General features: G+C 37.9%; 1 long non-coding RNA gene across 1 annotated transcript in view; it reads left to right on the forward strand.

The window, feature by feature from the left end:
* Positions 1 to 22,596, forward strand: part of LOC122233623 — a 44,983-nt gene that overhangs the window by 14,529 nt on the left and 7,858 nt on the right. The window contains exon 2 of the long non-coding RNA XR_006211266.1: positions 12,241 to 12,349. This is a non-coding gene — a long non-coding RNA (uncharacterized LOC122233623). The remainder of the gene's footprint in view (positions 1 to 12,240; positions 12,350 to 22,596) is intronic.

Genomic DNA, 22,596 nt, shown 5'->3' on the forward strand with positions numbered 1-22,596 from the left:
AAGTAGAAACCTCATCTTAGCCTTTCCCTTTTCCAACTTGAATTTTCTTGTGAAGTTTGTGAACGTCATGCAGTTTCATTAATGTGGCATGCTTTATTTCTCAACCCTAGGACTTTACACATAATGCTCCACATTTCTGGAATGCCTGCTATCCCTCTTCTAGCCCTGACTTGTCATTTTGGCCTCAGTGGAGATGTTGTCTGCAGAGTAGTCTTCCCGTCTCCTTGAGCCCAGGTTAGGCGTCTCTATTTTGTGCTCTCACAGTCCACTTGGTTTATGACAGCATTTGTCACACTGTGTTGAAACTTCTTGTTAAATTTTCTTGTGTTTCTTGACCCATTTTTAATACCACTTCTCCCCAAAAACCTTTCTAGGCATTTTGTTCATAAGCACTATCCCTCCCATAAAATTTTAACACCACATATATAGTGCGTATCTGTTTATTTATTGAATGTATGTCTGTGCTTTACAGGTTTAAAAACAGATTTTTTCACTCTGCCAAGAACCAATTTTCACCCACTTGTAGGTGATATTACCTCTTCCTTCCCTCCCTCCTCCCTCCTGAGAATGCCTGGTCTATAAGCACGAACCCCACCAAGGCAAAAGCTGTGTCTTGTTCTTCATTGAATTACCAGACTCAATATTCGGGAATCCACAGAGTTCAGAATCCCTGAACCTAAACACTTTGCTAATCACCTAGCACCCCAAAGGTCATGTGCCGAGCTCCCACTCTCTATTGCAGCTACAGTCCGTGTCCATGAAGTGTAAGTTCTAGAGCAAACAATCTTCCCAACTAAGTACAACATACTCAGGAGCATTTTTGGCTCCCTCAACTGACCACAGTGGATATTTCCAAGAAGTTTAACTAAAGATCTAACCATGGTCAAGTATCTCTGAGGCTGGAGGAAGATTTACAGTTCAGCTATTAATTCTTTCCTTTCACCAGATCACATGTAGAATCCTGGTTGAAAGGGAGTTTGGGAACAGCTTTCCTATCATCTATGGCCCAGGAATCCAGACAAGAAGAAAGTTGGGGCAGACTTTGTGTGGACCAGAGCACGGTAGTGCACATACTGCCTAAGTGCTAAAGGCCTGGGGGTCTGGCAATGGGCCTCTAAATCATCTGTCCTAAGTGGGGACTCTGGACAAGTCACATACTCACTTGGGTTTTCAGCTTCCTTATCTGCTGCAAGAGACTTTTGGAGACTGTATTGCTTTTGCAATTAGTCTTGCTGTAACATTATACGATTCCATAATTTGGGGCAGATCTATTCCAAATTCACTGAGCTTTAGCGCCACAGAGGACACATAAATAGGCCATGCGTAATTAAGGCCTTTAAATGAAAACTCCATCCCACGTCAGAACCTTAGCTCTTATGCATCGTTGTGCTATTTTCAGATTTTTAAAGTATTTTTCCTGCTCTTATGCTAATGGGGCTTATATAAAAGTCAGTTGGGTTTAATTCATGTTCATAATATTCAATTTCATAACGTTAAAATCTCTAACCATTTTTAATTGTTCTGGACACATTTGATTTCCAGAAAAAGAATACTTTTTTGTAAAGAAAATAGCACTACATACTATTGTGTATATATTTTATATACACAAAATATTGTGTGTCAGGTGGCATTCATCAGCTTTTAAGGTAAAAATGAAACTGCCTCAATGTGACCTAAGGTCATAGTAAAGAGAGGCATCATTTTATTACCTGCTAAGTCAAAACCCCTAAAGGAACTACCTTGGAATCTCTCTGTCTGGCTTGGCTTTCTTCACAAATTTGTTTAAATCCTTGCCAGAAGAATAGTAAAGCTCTATTCATTTCATTACTTCTTTAGAATGACATAAACTTTAGAAAGACATTGAAAGAGCATAATGATTACAGAAGCAGAACTGAGAGAGGTTCTATGATAAAATTAATTTAGAAATGAAAAACCTTCTGACAGGTGATATTCACCTGAGTGCAGTGGCTAACAAAGAGCCCCAAAGTTGGTTAAGCACATTTTTACAACCTTAATGAATTGGGATTGTGTTGTGTCATGTCATTTAGTCCAGATTACAGGGCTAACTGAGATTAAAAACATAAACTTACTTTGGCGAGTTCTTTAGGATATTTCTCAGGGGCAGCTTACCTTCTGCCTTTGAGGGTGGGATTGAGTTTGGAAAATGGGTGTAGCAAACACCGTGGATGATTAATCTGACAGTACACAGCTATTATACAAAACATTCATGATAAGTAGATTGATTTCCTGTTCAGATGAAACCTAGTTCTGTTGAGGAGCTGGACACACAGCTGATAAAGCTTGTACGTTGAGAATTTTGTGGTCCAACTTTCGCTTTCACAGTTCTTCATGCGCCCCCTAATCCCCAACCTTCGCAGTTGCAAAACTAATATAGGTTATAGGTCTTGAATTATTTAGTTCTCAGTATGACCACCAGCTCTTTTGGCTTTTTCCTCTTAGTTTTAGAACAATGTGATGATAGAAGAGACCAGTACATGCTTTTACCTGAAAAGGTCTGAGAGCCATTATTGGCAGGGGATGGAAAAGATGGGGGGAAGCCAGAAAAGCTACATGAAACCTTAGCAACCTCTGGGGAAAACAATTACAAAAATCATCTCTTCATGTGTCAACCTCCATGACATAAAAAAAAATCCCCAAACCTTCTAGAGGTCCACAGGCCTATTCATGTTACCCTTAGAAAGTGACCAGAGGTTGGACTGTGATGACTTCATCAAGCCCGAGGCTGAACAAATATTTCATATTTTATGATTTTGGCTTGAAAAATGTTGTAACAAAAATTCTAACACAGAAAAGATGGCAAGTTTGTCATCACATAGTGTCTGGTTTGTAGTGAATTAAAGGAAGGACCAAAAAAGGATGCTTCAAGATTTTGATTCAAATCAAAAGAGTGGGGGTGCATCTGGGTGATTCAGTTGGTTGAGTGACCAACTCTTGATTCCAGCTCAGGTCATGATCCCAGGGTCATGGGATCGAGCCCCGTGTCAGGCTCTGCACTGAGCATGGAGCCTGTTTAAGATTCTCTCTCTCCCCCTCTGCCCCTCTTCCTGGCTCGTGCTCTCTCTAAAATATAAAAAGAGTGAGGTTTTATTATTTATTTATTTTGAAGCAAATAAAAATAGCAAAATAAAAAAAGCTGGAGAAGACTTCTAAGTATAGCTGTTAAAAGGTAAGGCTGTGTCCTGGAAGATGATGGTGCTTCTATCATCACATTGTTCTACAACTAACTAGGAAGAACATTCCTTCACTAAGTTATTTCTGTTTAAGGATTGTCCTGATGTGTACCTTGGTGACAGGAGAGACAGTAAAAATTAGTAGAGGTCTGTGATTTCTGTTATCCCAGAAAAAAAATGGACAGACACTTCATTTGTCAACTATGGAATTAGAGTGCGAATAGGGACAGTCACTCAAGAGAGTGGGTCCGTTTGGGAAAGAACACTGAGCAGGTCCTTGCAAAAGATGAAACACTTGGTCTCTGGGGTGATATTTGAGCAGGTGGGAAGAGATCTTAGAGGTAGGGTTGCCAGATTTAGTAAAAACAACAACGACAACAACAACCCAAAACATACAGCACAACAACAAACACACACAGGACAGTCAAATTTGAATTTCACATAAAAATAATTGTGTGTGTGTGGTATTTTTAGTCAGCCCCAAAGGACATACTAAATGAATCCAATGAATATACACAATTCAAATTTAACAGGGTATGCTGTGTTTTATACCAGAGAAAGCCAAGCCAGCCCCAGGAGAGCATGGAAGCAAAACCAGACTGTGCGGGAGGGACTGGACACTATGGTACTATTTTTAGCAAGGAGGGGAGCAGCAGTTGAAAAGGGGTAAGAGGAGGAGCTAGAATTGGGTGCTTTGGAAAATGCTAGGTTTCCTGCAATCCTGAAGTGTCCTGTCCTCCTTTATGGCAGCCGTCCTACCTGGCTGGACACATAAAGGACAAACTTCAGGAGAAAGGAGTTCTATGAAGCATCTCAAACTAAAAAAAAAAAAAAAAAATGGGACTGGGCAGTCAACAAACATGTCATCCACTTTTCTGGAAACATGAAGCTTTTTCTGGTCTGTACTTCATTTTCTCCCTTTTGATAGAGGTAGGAGTATCCCCCCAAATTTTTTTTCATAAGAAAAACAAAAGAGCTCACATGATGATAAATGGTAGATGCTGGGGAGACAGAAAGATCTGGTGAGGACTGTGGAGATCTCCAGCATAGGAGTCCTGTCTGAAGGTGCTGGTATCATAACCCATACATAGGATGTACAACACAAAAAGTAACCCTAATGCAAACTGTTGACTTTTACTTAATGATAATCAATATTGGCTCCTTGACTGTAACAAATGTACCATACAAATACAAGATATTAACCATAAGGGGAAAAACTATGTGTTGTGGGAAAGGGTATATATGGGATTCTATACTTTTTTTGTGAAATTATTCTGTTAACTGAAAAACTGTTCTAAAACGTAAAGTGTATTCGTTTAAAAAAATGAATTTCGTGCTAGAAATCAGCTGGAGCTTGTTGGAAATGCAGAATCACGGGTCCCTGATGAAGCACGCTGAATCAGAATGTGTATTTCAAGATCTTTGGTATCTATGAACGGCAAGTTTAAGAAACTAGCACAGCTGTCAGAAACCCGGGTTATGACGTCAGATGGTCCTGGTTTTGCATTCTATCATACCCTTTCTTCTAACTGGGCCCCTGTGGGCAAGTTACCTAACATCTTTAAACCTAGGTTTTTTTTTTAAATTTCCAACATAGAAAAGTGAGTGAGAATAACCTATCCCAAAGAAATATTAAGGGGAAAAAGTGAGATCCTGTTTACGAAGCTCTTACTATGGTGCTTGGCAAATCAGAAGTAGTTGATAAAGATTAAGGATCACTATCCCTAACAATGTCAATGGTAGAAAACACCTAGGAAGAATTTGAACTTATGTTAGAGCTTTGCCTTTTTAACTTCCAAGACACTTCTTTTTCGTAAGGAAGTAAGGAAGAAGGGAGTAGAATAAAGGAAAGAAAGAAGAAATGTCTTATTCCTTAAAGGAATAAGCATGCTAAAGTCACTCCTCAGATAGCTGGATTCTTCCTTTCTATTTGTGGAAATAATTGGCATTGTTCTCTTGGAGCTCTGCATGAAAAGCAAATGAATCAATCTGCTGGATTGACACGACATAAATGAACTCATTTAGTCCAAGTGACTCGTTAGCTACTCATTTAGTCCAAGTGACTCCTTAGCTACTCATTTTGACTTGCCTTTTACATGGAAAGAAACACAAGAGTCCTCTTCTAGTCCTATTAGCACTCGAAGTCCCAGTGTGTCTCAGCAATGGAAACTGTTAGCTGGCACCCATCAATCTTTGGGATCCTATTATTTCTAGAAGATATTTAATGCTACAATAATTCCTTTCAGGTGGCAAGTTTAGGAAGTAGACTTGGACCTTATCTACACTGAACTCAGTTATAAGAAAGGTATTTGGATTAATCGTGCCTTTTTATTTTCTGTATTTCTGATGCTTTGACATCTTGAGGACTTGTTGACCCTGGGGAGTCTATCCCTTTCAGGGCTGGCCAATTCCTACAGACAGTAAACTCAGTAAACCCAGGAGTGTGCCTTTCATGTGCAAACTAATCCAGAGCCTCCCCACACCTCACCTCCTCTCTCTGGCTCTCCCTCTGGACCATTATCTACCTGCTCTAATCACCCCACAGCCAGGTACTAGGGACAGCCCATACACCACAGAGCCCACTGAAATTATCCAAACTAGTCGATCCTAAACCTGCTTACCTGGCCTTCCTTGGTTTCCCATGGAAACCACAACTAAGGTCCTTGCCTATGTTTTTCTCCTGCTCTCTCAGCCTCTTGACCAACGCTGATGATTCCCCATGTGGCCCCTGCAGCAAATGGTGTGTCCTCTCCTCTTGGGAAGTGTAAGAAACTAGGCACGTATTCACTAATTGCCTCCTGATCTGTTGGCCTCACGATACCCGAATAACACCTATGTTTTATTACTTTATTTTAAAGTTTATTTCTTTACTTTGAGAGAGGGAGGAAGGGAGGGAGGGAGGGGGAGAGAGAGAGAGAGAGAGAGAGAGAGAGAGAGAGAGAGAGAGAGAATGCACAAATGCGTGCAAGTGGAGGAGGGGCAGAAAGAGAAGGAAACAGAATCCTAAGCAAGCTCTGCAATGTCAGCACGGAGCTCAACGTGGGGCTCAGTCTCACCAACCCAGTGAGATCGTGACCTGAGTCAAAATCAAGAGTTGGACACTTAACCTACTGAGGCACCCAGGCACCCCTACATTTTTAAAATAGTATTTTTAAAGGTGTTTTACACCTTTAAACAGGTGACTCTATTTGACAACAGAGTAATTGGTTTTGAGCAAACAAATGGACACCTTAGGGCAACTGCCTGTAATATCAAAAGTCAAAGGGTATATGATGGATAGAAGGTTATTTCTGTGGATTTGAATGTAGACAATAATTCAACTGGCCGTGACAATAAAATATATGATGGGATCCTTTCCTAATGCTATTCCTTCTGTTTCAAAAGTTTGTTCCTCCTATTTCTATAGAATACCTACTTGTTCCTCAGATCTAGCCTCAAAGCCCCTTTTCTGTGAAGCCTTCTTCAATCACCGTAGCCATAGTTCACATGTCTACTCTCCTGTTTGGTACTTATCCCTATCTTATTCCATTGGTTCCCCTTGGTTAGTGCTGGTGGTTGGTGGGTCTGCCTCCCCGGACCTTGCTCCCCTGGAACTGTGAGTTCCTGGAAAGTGGGGATCATGCCATTCATCTCCATGTTCCTAGCACTCAGCATGGGGAGACAGTAGTGGATACCTAACAAATGGTTCTTGACTAAATATATTAGCAGAAGTATTTCGTGGATGGTACATTAGGTTGCTAGGGCTGCTGTAATGAAGTGCCCCAAACTGGTGGCTTAAAATGAGAGAAATTTATTCTCTCTCAGTTCTGGAGGCTAGAAGTCTGAAATAAAGCTGTCAGTAGGACCTGCTTGCTCTAAGAAAAATTCATTCTTGCCTCTTTCAGCTTCTGGTAGCTCCAGGCATTCCTTGCCTTGTGACAGCAAAGCTCCATTTCTGCTTCAGTGTTCACATGGCCCTCTTCCTTGTGTGTCTATGTCCAAATTTCTCTCTTGTTGAAAGGACACCAGTGGGGCACCTGGGTGGCTCAGTCAGTTAAGCGTCCAACTCCTGGTTTCTGCTCAGGTCATGATCACACGGTTTTGTGAGTTTGAGCCCCGTGTTAGGTTTTGTGCTGACAGCACAGAGACTGCTTGGGATTCTCTCTGCTCCTCCCCTACTTCTGCTGTCTCTGTCCCTCAAAATAAATAAATAAACTTTAAAAGAAAAAAACAGGACACCAGTCATACTGGATTAAGCACCCATCCTACTTCAGTATGACCTCATCTTAACCAATTACACCTATAACAAACCATTTCTAAATAAGGACACATTCTGAAGTACTAAGGTTAGGAATTCAACATATGTTTTGTGGGTGACACAAATTCAACCCCTAACAGATAGTAGAGATCTTAAAGGAAATTCCACAGAGGATGAGGTCTGTCTTTCCATGCCATCTTTTTATAGATAAATTCTGATTTAGAATTAAGATCACAGATAACTCTAATAAATAGCAGCTGGAAATTGAATGTTAGAGAAACAAAGTAAAAAAAAAACAAACTACAGATGGAAATTCATTATTCAGTGATATAAAAGTACCTCTCACCTAGAACTCTCTAACATTTATTAAATTAATGAAAATTAATTGACAGACATCTTTATAATTGTCAGTGGAATGAAATACCATTTACTCTTTACACAGGTCTGATCCAGATATTAGAATAATAAATATGCACTGTTATTTCATATTAAGTAAAATTAATTTGACAATTTACCAAAACGTCGGCAGCTTGCATTCTAACAACTTCGGTAAATAACAAGAGAAGACCAAGTTAATTCTTGAGAACAGTATGGGAATATAATGAAAGGGTGAGAGGTTGAGTCTAAGGTGTTACAAGCATGAGAGTTGGCACTGATGACAGCATTCTCTGGACAGACATCAGTACCTGTGACTTTCAGTCATTGTCTGCCTTATGCTAGTAGGAGCAGTGATGGGTACATAATGCAAACCTTGCTATGGGGGTCCCAGCAATGGTAGAAAACAAGAGCCTGCTAAGCTGGGACAGCTGAGGAAGACAACGGCAGCTTTCAACAGGTAGCAAAGGGGCCTTGACATGACACACCTCAGATACTCTCTTCAGGTCCCAGAATAATTCGGGAGGAATTAGACAAAGCAGCAATTCTGTAGTTTTGGCAGAACACCAGAAGGCAGACCCAGACAACTGTGGAGGGGTGACATTTGTAGTGACGTTACTTTACCGCCAGACTTGTCTGACTTTAAGCTCCTGATTCTACAGAGAAAGCAATAAATATCAACCAGAAGTCCTGAGGGAGCAAGAAAGTGCACCTTGTTAGAGAGAGAGAGAGAGAGAGAGAGAGAGAGAGAGAGAGAGAGGTGATGTGAGGGAGGAAGATGACAGACTGAGAAAAGGAAAGAAAAGCCTGAGGGAGATCAGGGAGCCTTAACGATTCATCAGGGATGATCTGGACGACAGAGAACAGTGTAACAGGGACGGTGATGAGAAAGGGTGAGGCTGGGAAGATGTTGTAAGCCTTTCTAAGAAGCATGTCAGAGAGAGGGAAAGATGGGTGAATAAGCTTTTTTTCTAGAAAATGGGAAGGGTGTGGGGAATATCTAGGTGGCTTTGAGAAGAAGGAATGGTGGGGGAGGGGGAAGGGCCAGGGGGCAGCTGGTGTGTGGTGATGGGATGGCTTGGGAAGGTTGCAAGGATGTGGCAGGAGGGCTGCTGACATGCTGTCCTGAATGTCCGTATACGTGAGAGGCGGGACTGTGTGTACAGTTGTTCAGGTGGGGCCCTTACAAGGGAAGCCGGCTGAGGGCATGTGTGAGGTTTAGAATCCACTGAGCTGTGAGCCCTGCCTCAAGATGGCATCCCCTAGGATGAAGCAGGGAGGCTTTGTAAACTTCATAAAGCACCGTGTGAACTGGTGTAGCCCCCCAAAATAACATTTTCTCTGGTCATTTTTGATACCTGAGCCACTAATGTTTTTTCTTCTGTTTACCTCCCCATTTGGAAGTAACTCATTCTGTAAAGTCTGGGGCCTGGGTGAATTTTCCCAGTCAGCTCTGACAGAAGCCATCAACACGAATTTGAGAAAACTTTATGCTGCATCTCCCCATCAGTTACTGAATACTTTTCTTGCCTTCATATCCATACTTTTCTTGCCTGTTCAGGGCTCAGTCTTTCTTCATTCCCAACAAGGTTACAGAGAGCTTTGTAACATTCACTCCCAGTTCACTCACAAGCTTCTCTGAGAGGGAACGGCATGAAGTTTTCTCTTTGCCCTTCTTAGGCTAAAGCTTTCTCCTTTGGCTCTGGAAACCATTTGACTATGGTCTCTCCACACAAGTGCACACACACAATGACATCAATATTTTCAGTAGTTCCTGGATTCTATAAAACTCATTCATAGCCCAGCCCAGAGACCATCTGAAGTAGTTATAGAGTCCTGTAGGCTGTAATATTTTTCTCATTTGTAAAACTCAGTCTCTAATGAGAAACAAAAACTTAACCAAATGTCTGTGGTACCTAGAAGCATCTGTATCTGCTGCCACTGCTCCAAGAATCCTGTACTATGGTTTTGCTGTAGTCTATCTCTTGGTCTCTAGCTTCATTCCCTGAATTCAGGCCTTACTAATTTCTAACCTGGTTTATTACATGTGGCTTCCTTGCTTATTATCCCGATTCTTACCCCGCTTCATTCCATGTTCCAGTCTGGCTTCAGAGTGATCTTCGTAAAATAAAATTCAAGTGCAATTCCCTTGCTTAAAACCATTCAAGGACTCCACTCCTGTTACTTATAGCTAGTATGTGATCACGAATCCTTCATGTATCACAGTGACCACGAATCCTTCATGTATCACAGTGTATAGCTTTGATCAATGTATAAAATCTGTTTTGTTCCAATTGAGATGACAGGATAATCAGGGAGAATGGGAGCCTAGAGGGTCATGTAATCCCACAAAGATTGGGGAAGAGCGTGCTCTGACACTAACAATAAGCCAAGGACAAAAGAACGGTCATGTATTTCCTGGAGCTGCAGTCCCCTTGTCTCAGAAGTGGGGAAGAAATCTCCAGAGTGAGAAAAAGACACAATTTTACCCAAAGACCACATAGTGCTATTGGATGACCAGAGTTATGTTCTGGTTGTTCTACTATAGTTTTCTGTCCAAATCTCTACATATTGGGATTTTTAACTCATAATTTTCTATAATTTTACAATGTGTGAAAACGGAAAAAATTGGTTTCTGGAACATGAAATGAGGATTATAATTCTTTCCTCCTAACTTTTCTAAAATACATAGATTAATATTCTATACCCTGAGATAAGGATTATTTGGGGGGTGATCAGAGGAAGCACAGTGAGGGGTGGAGAAGTGAGATAGGGAAGGAAAGAGAGCCAAATTACATATGTGTGACCCCACCAGACTGCATCATTGTCCATGTTTTATATAAATTTGTATCCCCATCATCTACCACAAACCTAACATAGGATACTTAATGATTATTATTTAACTGCATGTATTTACTGCATCTCTGTAATGAGCTATACTGCTGTCTCTACAGCAGTTGTGTAGATAAATTCATTCAGACTTCTAAGACCAAGGTCAAAAGAAATAATAAAGGCAAGTGCAATTTTTTCTTTTCCATTGTGGTAAAGAGTTTGAATTTTATTCTAAAAGAAAAGCCATTGAAAGGATTTAAACAGAGGAGTCATATGACCCACTTTGCATTTTAAATATATCACTCTGGTATGCTTTCATTTGGATACTAAAGAAGCATTGTTCATGGGTACTGAACCATTTATGCCACACACATTATGCAAAAACAAGTCCACATCATTGACATCTTCAAGGATGATTAGAAAGAGAAATTTAAATGTGGCAAGTCAGACAAAAAAATTACCCTGCCACCTTCCTATTCTCCCATACGTGAATTTTCTATTGGGAATTCATAACCTTCCCAAAATAATATTTCAGCTAGAACATAGAAGTAGGTCTTTTAAGTCTCTGGCAGAAAACCTAGTCACAATTCCCAAGGTAAAAAGTATACAATGTCCTAATGATAAATTTATTGGAAGTTTAAAAAATGAGCAGCGTTTTGTGTGTGTGTGTGTGTGTGTGTGTGTGTGTGTGTATCATCATCATCAGGCCCTCTGGCAGTTTCCGCCAGATGAGATGTTAATAACAGACTGTTGGCCTGATCCAACCATCCCGTCCTCAGGAAGGTGAACATCTACAGTGTTTCTGAAGCCACACAGAACCTCTTGGTCTTCCATGTCTGAAGTCACCTGTCACATTTCCCACTCTGTGACCATCTCTGATGGATACTTTTCTTGACCCCTTGTTCACTAGCATTTACCCGGCATTAGACATTTCTATTACAACAATGCCTGGAACACGGCACTGACTGGGATTTTAGGATGAAAACCATTCTTCAAGGAAAACTGAACACAGTTAAAATTCAAAATTCAAATATACTTTACTATATTATTCACATAGAAATGTTTCCTTCACTTCAGGTGGTCTGGGGGCATCCTGAAAGCAATAGCACGGAGAGGGTAAGGAGTCAGTCAGAGCTGCTACTGTGTGATGTTGGTCATATTTGACTTCTCTGACTCCAGTTTTGTCTTTTATAACACGAGGAATAACAATACTTGCCATGCAGGGCTCTTACAAAGTTTGGAGTTGATGCATATACAGTGTCTGGTACATAATAGATGCTAAACTAATAATAGTGTTTATTACTTTTATATTTGCTGATTTGACATCTCCATGGAACTAATATCTTTCTAACCATGAAGGAATAAGTTAGAGACACAGTCTCTTTTTTCTCTTTCGTATTTTCAGTCTGTCATTGACTTGGTCGTACATCTTTTCTTTTCTCACAAAGGCAGTCATCCGTCCCTGAAGGGAGATATCAGAACTCAATTCCCAAGCTTCTTTTGCAACTCACTTACATCTGTTGGGTTGCTGTAAATGGGACTTCTATTTCTTTAAATTTATTTACTAATTAATTAATTAATTAACTTAACTATTTTCTGGCACAGGTGATAGGAACAGCAGGGGTGGTGATTTCCTGCAACTTTGCCCAAGGTTGAGTTTCTGAGGCAGAAGCTACCCCGGTGATAGAACTACCCGTGGATGCAGTAAAATCAAGTTAGTAAAATTTCATGAGGTGGTTTGAGGCTTTGCTCCTTAGCTTTAAGAATCCTTCAAGTAACATCCTATATTAAGGCGATTTAGGTATTCTCCTTTCTGCTTTATCTAGCCAGAGCTGGTTCTGTGATGCTACAGGTTTTTGTTTGTTTGTTTTGTTTTTAAATAAACTTTTATTTGGAATAATTTTATATTTATAGAGAATTTGCAAACCAATTTGCAAAGTTAGGAAACATTACACAAAATCACCTCACCTTACACCAGTTCCAAGTTCAGAGGTGCCCAAGACCACTCTCTGTTTCGATAATTCACTAGAAGGACTCATAAAACTCGTTGAAATCTGTTACATTCTCAGCTACAATTTTTTTTTAATGTTTATTTATTTTTGAGACAGAGAGAGACAGAGCATGAACAGGGGAGGGGCAGAGAGAGAGGGAGACACAGAATCTGAAACGGGCTCCAGGCTCTGAGCTGTCAGCACAGAGCCCGACGCGGGGCTCGAACTCACAGACCGTGAGATCATGACCTGAGCCGAAGTCGGATGCTTAACTGACTGAGCCACCCAGGCGCCCCTCTCAGCTACAATTTTTTATGGCAAAAGGAAACATTAAAATCAGCCAAGGGAAGAAAGGCATAGACCAGAGTCCAGGAACGTTCAAAATATGGGCTTCCGCTTGCTCTCATCTGAACTCTCAGATCGCTTCAACTTTACTGGCAAACAATGTTTGCCCCTAACCAGGGAAGCTCACCCAGACTGTGGTGTCCTGAGGCTTTACTGATCACTTAGACCTGGCTGGCTGTCCACATGGCTAATCTTACTCTCCAATTCATTGGAAGGCTGAGCTGATACTGTGTGAACAAAAGTCCCTATTCTAAGTCACATTGTTGGAATTCTTTGTGTACCAAAGCCCCCAGGTAAACAAAGACACTTCTGTTAGGATGTTTTCCAGACTCTCTTTGAGCTAGGTTAAATTCTTGAAAATACATACATGTAAATAATAATGTAAATATACTTCACATCAGTATTGACATGTTGCTACTCTTTGGGTGTAGTAGCTACCATTTAAGTATCTTACATATTCCAGGCCATTTCTAATCATTATTTCCAATCACTGCAGTGATATTTTAAGGCATTAGGATATTTTATAGATGACGTAACTAGGGATGTTTTATAGAGAAGAAGTATAAACGTGCCCAAAGTCACCAAGGTAATAAGACACAGAATCGTATTTCCGAACCAGCCATGATGCCAAAGTCAGTTTTCTTTTTATTTGGTTACACGGACTCCCACGAGGTGCTGGGTTTACCACGTGAGGGAAGCGTTTGCCCTGGGCTCTGCAAAGTATAGACAAGAATGATGACTATTGCCCACTACAATAAACTCTGATTAGACATGCATATTTTTTGATCAGTCTTCATATTTATATTACTCACATGCATATGAGCATTTTAAAAAAGAAAATAGTAATTGACAAGTTAATACAAATAGCATGAGTATAATACAAAGTTCACATCCCTGTCTTTTTTGCTGTAACTTTTCTTAAACTTATTTGAATCTCATTCCTTTCTCTCTTCACAAGCTTCAGTTAAGTGCTTGCTGTTAGTATTCAAAATATTTCACATTCATCTCTTATAAAAAATTAAATCTAATTTTTCACCTTCTTAGGGAAGGCCATCAACTTTTTAATGTGTTTGGTGTGGGGTTTGTAAAAGTTCAGAGTTCAATTTTAATTCTAAAAAAATGAGTCCCCCAGCACTTTCTTCTCCTTCAAGGGTCAGAAGCACAATCTAAGCTCTTCACAAAGGTGTAGCACACTATTTCTGCTGAGGAAGTAGAGCCTTGGGAGTGGTGTTCTTGGGGTGTTAGGTGGGTTAATTAGTAAGTGCTAAGCAAGGAGCACTGCAGGGAACTGGTAGTAGGATGAAACTAATACCAAGTCAGACAATGAGAGCTATACAATCTTAACAATTAAAATAGATTTGAATAAACCTAAGCCAGGAAGGCTGACAGAGTAAATCTGCATGCACACATTTCCAAGGAGATAGCAATTAAATTAGCTCCTACCCACTGTATTTTAAGATGAAAAAAACAGAAGCATGATGTTAGGTAGCAATATTGATAACAGCAGCAATTACAGCTCCTATTTATTAAGAGGCTTCTGGGGGACAGGTGCTGTATTACACACAGCACATTATATCACTCACTACTCATGAAAAGCTTGAGAAGAATGATTATAGCCCTTCTCTGCAAATTGAGGAATGGAGTTTTTAAAGGTTAAGTAACTTGCCCAAGTTTATACAATTGCTAAATGATGAGAATGGGATTTGAGTCAAGGAAGTCTATGTCCAAACTCATGCTTTTAACCCCTAGGTTCTATTTCTGAATAGGAACTCATAGCCAATAATGGAACCATAAGAAGAATCCATCTTTCCACTATTATAACTTGATAGAAATCAATATGCCTTTATGTCTCATTGTTGATTGACTTAATATTGCACTAGGAACAGATATGTTGTCAGAAGACAGAGTTGGGACAACTAATGATCTCATGGAAGTCTTCTAATGGGGGTCCTATGGAGAGAAAGTATTTTTCTGGCCCTTCAGCCAAACTTCCCATCTTCCCCTGTTTGTCTTCTGTGAATCTTGTGCCCTTAGGAATATCAAAACACAACAGATCTTGAACTTTCCTAAGCAAACCAGTGGCCTCAGACTGATTTTCTTCCTCCTTCTCTCCCTTCCTCTCTGCCCTTCAGAACGTCATATTTATCCTGGTTCAGGTTTAAAAGGTGTAACAGATTAGAAATGAAAAGTGAAGTTGACAAGTGAACAATTTACCAATAAAGATATCTTCCATATAAGCCTATTCCCAAACTCTTGAAGTATAAATGAGAGAGAAATATATGCCCAGGTCAAAAATGAGAGGCCTACTCTAAAAAAATTGAATGAATCTTCTGGGTAAGTGAAAAGTCTAATAGTTTGTGTGTTAATTTGCTATAGTTTCATCAAACTTCCCAGATTTAATATGCTCCCCACATGAGTACTTATATTAATATCAAAAAAGGTGAGACATTGTGGCATCATAATGAGTGCAGTTTATGAAAATGGTTTAACACCAATGAATTGTATACATTAAATGACAAAGCAGCTAAATATATGAAGTAACCACTATTAGATATGCAGGGATAAGATGATGAAAGCACAGTAATAGTGAGAGATTTTAATGTTTTCTTTTTCAGAATAAAATAGATCTACTAGACAAAAATAAGCAGGGATGTAGAAAAATAAAAAAATATTTTATTTAAAAGATAGGACTGGAATTTTTAATTCAACACAACATAATTTTTTTTGTACAATAATAAAATTTACATTTGACCACATAGAAGGTCTTAACCATGTTTCTTAAATATAATTGAGAGTTTTACAGGCTATATACTCTGATCCTTACATGATGAAATTAGAAATTAAAAAAGGATAAATAACAAAAACTTACTTAAAATTAAAGAAAAATCCTTTAAATAATTCTTGAATGAAAGAGTACATTCAAACTGAAATAACAAGATATTTAGAAAGCAGTGGAAAGGAGAACATCTCATACCCACATCAGTGGGACTCAGCTAATGTAGTTTAGAGGATAATTTGTTGCTTGAGAAGCCTTTAGTATTAAAAATAGTACCAAAATAAAGGAATTTTGTATCCATTTTAGAAATATAAAAAATGACAATAAAGTAATTCTAAGATTAAAAAGATGGTAACAAGAAATAAAAGCTGAAATTCACAAGAATAGAACAAAAGGAGAAATTGAAAATAAATGTAAAAACTTAAAAAAGTGAAATAGATAATATTCTCAAGAACCTGAGAGGGAAAAAATAGCACAGAGAAAACAAAATCATACAAGATTATAAATATGAAAATAAGGAAATAAGCACAGGAATGAATGGGATTAAAATACCACTGTTATACCTGAAACTCTGTGGCAACAGATATGAAAACCTGGAGAAAAATGATTTGGTAAAAAGTATAAATTAGCATAACTTATTCCAAAAATAAGTTAAAAAATTGAATGGATCAATCATAATAAAAGAAATGGGAAAGAGAATAAAGATTTTTCATTATAAAAGGTACCAGGAGGTGCCTGGGCTCACTTGGTTAAGTGTTCGACTTCAGCTCAGGTCATGATATCACAATTCATGAGTTGAAGCCCCGTGTCTGGCTATGTGCTGACAGCTCAGAGCCTGGAGCCTGCTTCGGATTCTGTCTCTGTCTCTGTCTCTGTCTCTGTCTCTCTCTCTCTCTCTGCCTCTCCCCTGCTCGCTCTCAGTCTCTCTGTCTCAAAAATAAAAATTAAAAAAATTAAAAATAAATAAATAAAAGGCTATGAAACCATCTGATTCTGGCACCAATTTCAATGTGATTTAAACCATTCCAGACTAACCATGAAATATCAACAATCTCATGAGGTTAGCATTTAAGTTTAATAGACAAGATGATGAAAATAGTTCAGAAAAGCATATTATAGACCAATTTCATTCATAAGTGCAAAAATTCTACATAACACTACCAAGTAGAATTGGTCTAAAATTAAACTATCTGTCAACATGAAAAAAAGGAGAACATTATGTAAATATATCAAAAGATGCCAAACACATTTAATGAGACTCAAGATTCTCATGAAAATAAGAAAACACTATTAGTGTTATAATTTATCATATCACTGGAGGATATAGAAGCTACAATAAGAAGATGAAATCATTGGTATAACTTTTCAAAAAGAAGAGATAAATGCTTTCTTTTGCTAATCAAAACTATTTCTCTGTGAAGTTGTACAGACTTTACCAAAGAACTTTATATATCAAGGGATATTTAATAAGTGACTGAGTATAAAGTGAATATACAAAAATCCATAACTCTTCTCTACAGTAACATCAGAGGTAGAAATGGAAAATTTTTCATTATTAATAGCAATGAGTTTGTCAAATACTTTTTTTTCTGCATCTACTGAGATGATTATATAATTTTTCTTTCATTCTGTTAATGTGGTTTATCATGCTTATTGATTGCATATATTGAACCATTTTTTTCATTTCAGAAATAAATTCCACTTGGTCTCTTTACATGATACTTTTAATGTGCTGTTGAATTCAGTTTGCTAGTATTTTTGAGGGTTTTTACATCTATAGTCACAAAAAACCAGACCAAATTACAGTATTGGTTTGTCACTTTCTTTTTTTGAAGTGTCCTTATCTGACTTTGGTATGAGAGTAATGCTGGCCTCCTACCATAAGCTTGGACGCATTTTCTTCTCTTCGATTATATATATATTATATATGCATATATATATATTACATATAATATATATATTATATGTAATATATATATATTTGTATATAATATATATATCTATATATTTGTATATATAATATATATATATGTATCTTTCTATTTATTTTTGAGAGACAGAAACACAGCATGAGCAGGGGAGGGACAGAGATTGAGAACAGAATCTGAACACAGAATCCAAAGCAGACTCCAGGCTCTGAGCTGTCAGTAGAAAGCCCAATGCAGGGCTCAAACTCATGAGTCATGAAATCATGACCTGAGCTGAAGTTGGATGCTTAACTGACTGAGCCACAAGGCACCCCCCTTCAATTTTTTTTAAAGAGAATGAGAGGGATTGGTGTTAATTCCTTAAATGTTCGTAGAATTCACTCATGAAGCCATCTGGTCCTGGACTTTTCTTTGTGGGGAGGTTTTTTATTACTGATTCAAACTCCTTACCCATTATTGGTCTGTTCAGATTTTTAAAAAATATTTTACTTTATTTTATTTTTTAAACTTAAAAAATGTTTATTTATTTTTGAGAGGGGGGGGAGGGGGAGGGAGGGGCAGAGGGAGAAAGAGAGAATCCCAAGCAGGCTCCATGCCATCAGTGCAAAGCCCCATGCAGGGTTCAAAACCCCGAATCAGGAGATCATGACCTGAGGCAAAACCAAGAGTGGGACACCTAAGTGACTGAGTTTCCCCTAAATGTTATTTATTTTGAGAGAGAGAATGCCAGTAACAAAATTATCAGTAATCAATAAACTTCCACCAAAAAAGAAACCAGATGGTTTCCCAGGGGAATTCTACCAAACATTCAAAGAGTTAATACCTATTCTCCTCAAACTATTCCAAAAAACAGAAGAAGGAAAGCTTCCAAATATACTTGATGAGGCCAGCATCACCCTGATATCAAATCCAGAAAAAGACACTATAAAACTATAAAAACAGAAAACTATAGGCTAATATCCCTCATGAACATAGATGCAAAAATTCTCAACAAAATATTAGCAAAACAACTTTCAACAATACATTAAAATCTATGATCAAGTGGGATTTATTCAGGGATACAAAGATGGTTCATTCAATATTCTTACTTCAATTAATGTGATAGACCACATCAACAAAAGATAAAAATTATATGAACATCTCAATAGATGCAGAAAAAGCATTTGACAAAATGCAACCTCCATTCATAATAAAAGCTTTCAAGAAAGTGGATTTGGAGGAAACATACTTCAACATGATGAAGGCCATATATGAAAGACCCATAGTTAACATCATACTCAATGGTGAAAAACTGAGAGCTTTTCCTCTAAGATCAGGAACAAGACAAGGATGTCCACTCTTACCACTTTTATTTGATACAGTATGGCAAGTCTTAGCCACAGCAATCAGATAAGAAATAAAAGGCATCCAAACTGGTAAGAGAGAATTTGAACTGTCACTGTTAGCAGATGACATATTATACATAGAAAACCCTAAAGACTCCACCAAAAAAACTATTAGAAGTAATAAATGAGTTCAGTAAAATTATAGGATATAAAATTAATACTCAAAAATCAGTTGTGTTTTATACACTAATAATTAAGTATAAAAAAGAGAAATTAAGAAAACAATCCCTTTTATAATTGTACCAAAAAGAATAAAATACCTAGGAATACACTTAACCAAGGAGGTGAAAAACCACTACTCTGAAAACTATAAAACACTGACAAAAGAAATTGAAGAGGACAAAAACAAATGGAAAGATATTTCATGTTTGTGGATTATGAAAACAAATATTCTTAAAATGTCTATACTACCCAAAGCAATCTACAGATTTCATGCAATCCCTAACAAAATACCAATAGCATTTTCCATAGAACTAGAACAAATATTACTTAAATTTGTGTGGAGCCACAAAAGACCCTGAATAGCTAAAACAATCTTGAGAAAGAAGAACAAGGCTGGAAGAATCAGAATACCAGATTTCAAGATACGCTATAAATCTGTAGTAATCATAATAGTAGGGTACTGGCACAAAAATAGACACACAGATCAATGGAAAAGAATAGAGAGGCCCCAAACAAACCTAAGCTTATACAGTCCATTAACCTATGAAAAAGAATATAGAGTAGGGAAAATACAGTCTTTTCAACAAATGGTGTAGAGAAAACTGGACAGCTACATGCCACAGAATGAAACTGGACTACTTTTTTACACCATACACAAAAATAAACTCAAACTGGATTGAAGACTTACATGTAATACCTGAAACCATAAAATTCCTAGAAGAAAACAGAGGCAGCAATCACTTTCAGTCTTAGCAACTTATTTACGGATATGTCCTCCCAGGCAAGGGAAACAAAAATGGAAATAAACTATTAAAACTACACCAAAGTAAAAAGCTTTTGGGGGCGCCTGGGTGGCTCAGTCGGTTAAGTGTCCGACTTCGGCTCAGGTCATGATCTCACGGTCCGTGAGTTCGAGCCCCGCGTCGGGCTCTGTGCTGACCGCTCAGAGCCTGGAGCCTGTTTCAGATTCTGTGTCTCCCTCTCTCTGACCCTCCCCCATTCATGCACTGTCTCTCCCTGTCTCAAAAATAAATAAACGTTAAAAAAAAATTTAAAAAAAAATAAAAAAAATTAAAAAAAGCTTTTGTACAGTGAAAGAAACAATCAACAACACAACAAGGCAAACTACTGAATGGGAGAAAACGTGTTTGTAAATGATACATCTGATAAGGAGCAAATATCCAAAACATATAAGGTATTCCTACATCCTAACACCAATAAAACAAACAAACAAATCTGATTAAAAATGAGCAGAGGATCTGAATAGACATTTTTCCAAAGTTGATATACAGTGGCCAACAGATGCTCAGCATTACTAACCATCAGGGAAAAGCAACTCAAAACCACAATGAGATATCACCTTATACCAGTCAGAATGCCTAGAGTCAAAAATAAGACATAACAAGTGTTGGTTAAGATGTGGAGAAAAGGGAACCCTTATATTCCTGTGGAAAACAGTACAGAGGTTCCTCAAAAAATTAAGAATAGAGTTACTATATGATGTAGTAATTCCATTACTGAGGATTTACCCAAAGAAACAAAAATACTAATTGAAAAGATATATGTGCCCCTATGTTTCTGGCATCATTAGTTACAATAGCCAAATTATGGAAGCAACCCAAGTGTCCATTAATATATGTCCAATGGAGTATTACTCAGACATTAAAACAAAAGAGAGACCTTGCTGTTTTCGACAACATAGACGGACTTAGAGGGTATTATGCTAAATGATACAAGTCAAACAGAGAAAGACAAATACCATATCATTTTACTTATATATGGAATCTAAAAAATGAAACAAATGAAAATAAAATACAGACAAAAGCAGAAACAGCCCCATAAATACAGAGAACAAACTGATGGTTGTCACGGGGGAGAGGGGTGGGAATATGGGCAATATGGATGAAGGGGAGTGGGAGATACAGGCTTCCAGTTATGGAATAAATGTATCACAGTGATAAAGGTACAGATTAGGGAATACAGTCAATGGTAATGTAATAACATTTTATGATGACAGATGGTAGCTACACTTATGGGGTGAGCACAGCAGAACATACAGACTTGTTGAGTCACTACGTCGTACACCTAAAACGAATTTGACTTTGGTGTGTCAACTATACTCAATAAAGAGTTCCTATGAAAGTAGATCTTACATTTACATGTAGATTTACATTTACATTTGTTACTGCAAACAATCATAATAATAAAGGGGTGAGAGACAACACTGGGAGGTGATGGATATGTTTATAGCCTTGATGATAATGGTTTCACGGGTGTATACTTATCTTCAAATTTATCTAGTTGTATATAATAAATATACACAGCTTTTCACATGTCAACTAAGCCTCAATAAAGTGTTTTAAAAACAAAATAGTAAATGCAATTACAAAAAAAAAGGTGAAACAGAAATAGTTACCTCTGGTGTATACAACTGAAGTTGGGATGGATAGGATAGGTATTTATTCTCTTGAATTCTGAGTTCTCTGTATGATTACATTTTTTTTTTGCCAGTAAAGAACCTCTATGTTACCAGTTACCAGCCAGTTAACCTTGAGCAAAATACTTACTTCTTAAAGTCCCATCCCCACATCTATAAATGGGATAGGAAATAACAGCAGCTCTCTCACAGGGTTGACACAAGAATATTATGTAAATTTCAGACCATAGAGCTTATGATATAATAAATGCTCAGTGCATCGTGGCCACTATTTTTATGATTATACTTTAAAATTTATAAATTTTATTCCAGTTTTTAGGGCCCAGTGCTTCTCATTGTCCTCAGATCTCTCAGGGAGCTAAGAGCTCTGCTCCACAAGTTGTATTTCATCATCGTCACCAAAGGCAGAGATCTATATATAACCGAAAATGTGAATCCTTAAGGTTTGGATTTCTGGCAGTCACACAGTAGACTTCCAACCATACTATCTGCAGACCTATTCTGCCTTCTTCTGGCAAAGTGAGGATTCCTCTCACCTTTTGAAAGGAACACTGTAGATGGTATATGTGATATATGATATATGGTCAAAAGATTGACTTGGAAAATTGTCTCCTATGTATTACATGAAAGAGAAATTTGTACAACAGTATGTGTAGTTTGAGTTCATATTTCATTAAAAGTATAAATACAAAAACCCATATATTTGTGCATGCACACATGTTTTTACATAAACAGAGAGGAAAGAATGAAGTCAACATAGCAAAAGGAATTGAAGTCAAAAGAAGACTTGATTTTATGTTACATACCTTTGTACAGCTAAATTATTACAAGGACTGGACAGTATTTTTATTATTAGAACAAAACCACAATTCTTTCAAAAGGAAAAATATAAACAGACAGTGTGTTTGGTATTGGAGGAGGAAGTGTGGATCAGTGG

Source organism: Panthera tigris, chromosome A2 (assembly GCF_018350195.1).
Source record: "Panthera tigris isolate Pti1 chromosome A2, P.tigris_Pti1_mat1.1, whole genome shotgun sequence".
Taxonomy (NCBI): domain Eukaryota; kingdom Metazoa; phylum Chordata; class Mammalia; order Carnivora; family Felidae; genus Panthera; species Panthera tigris.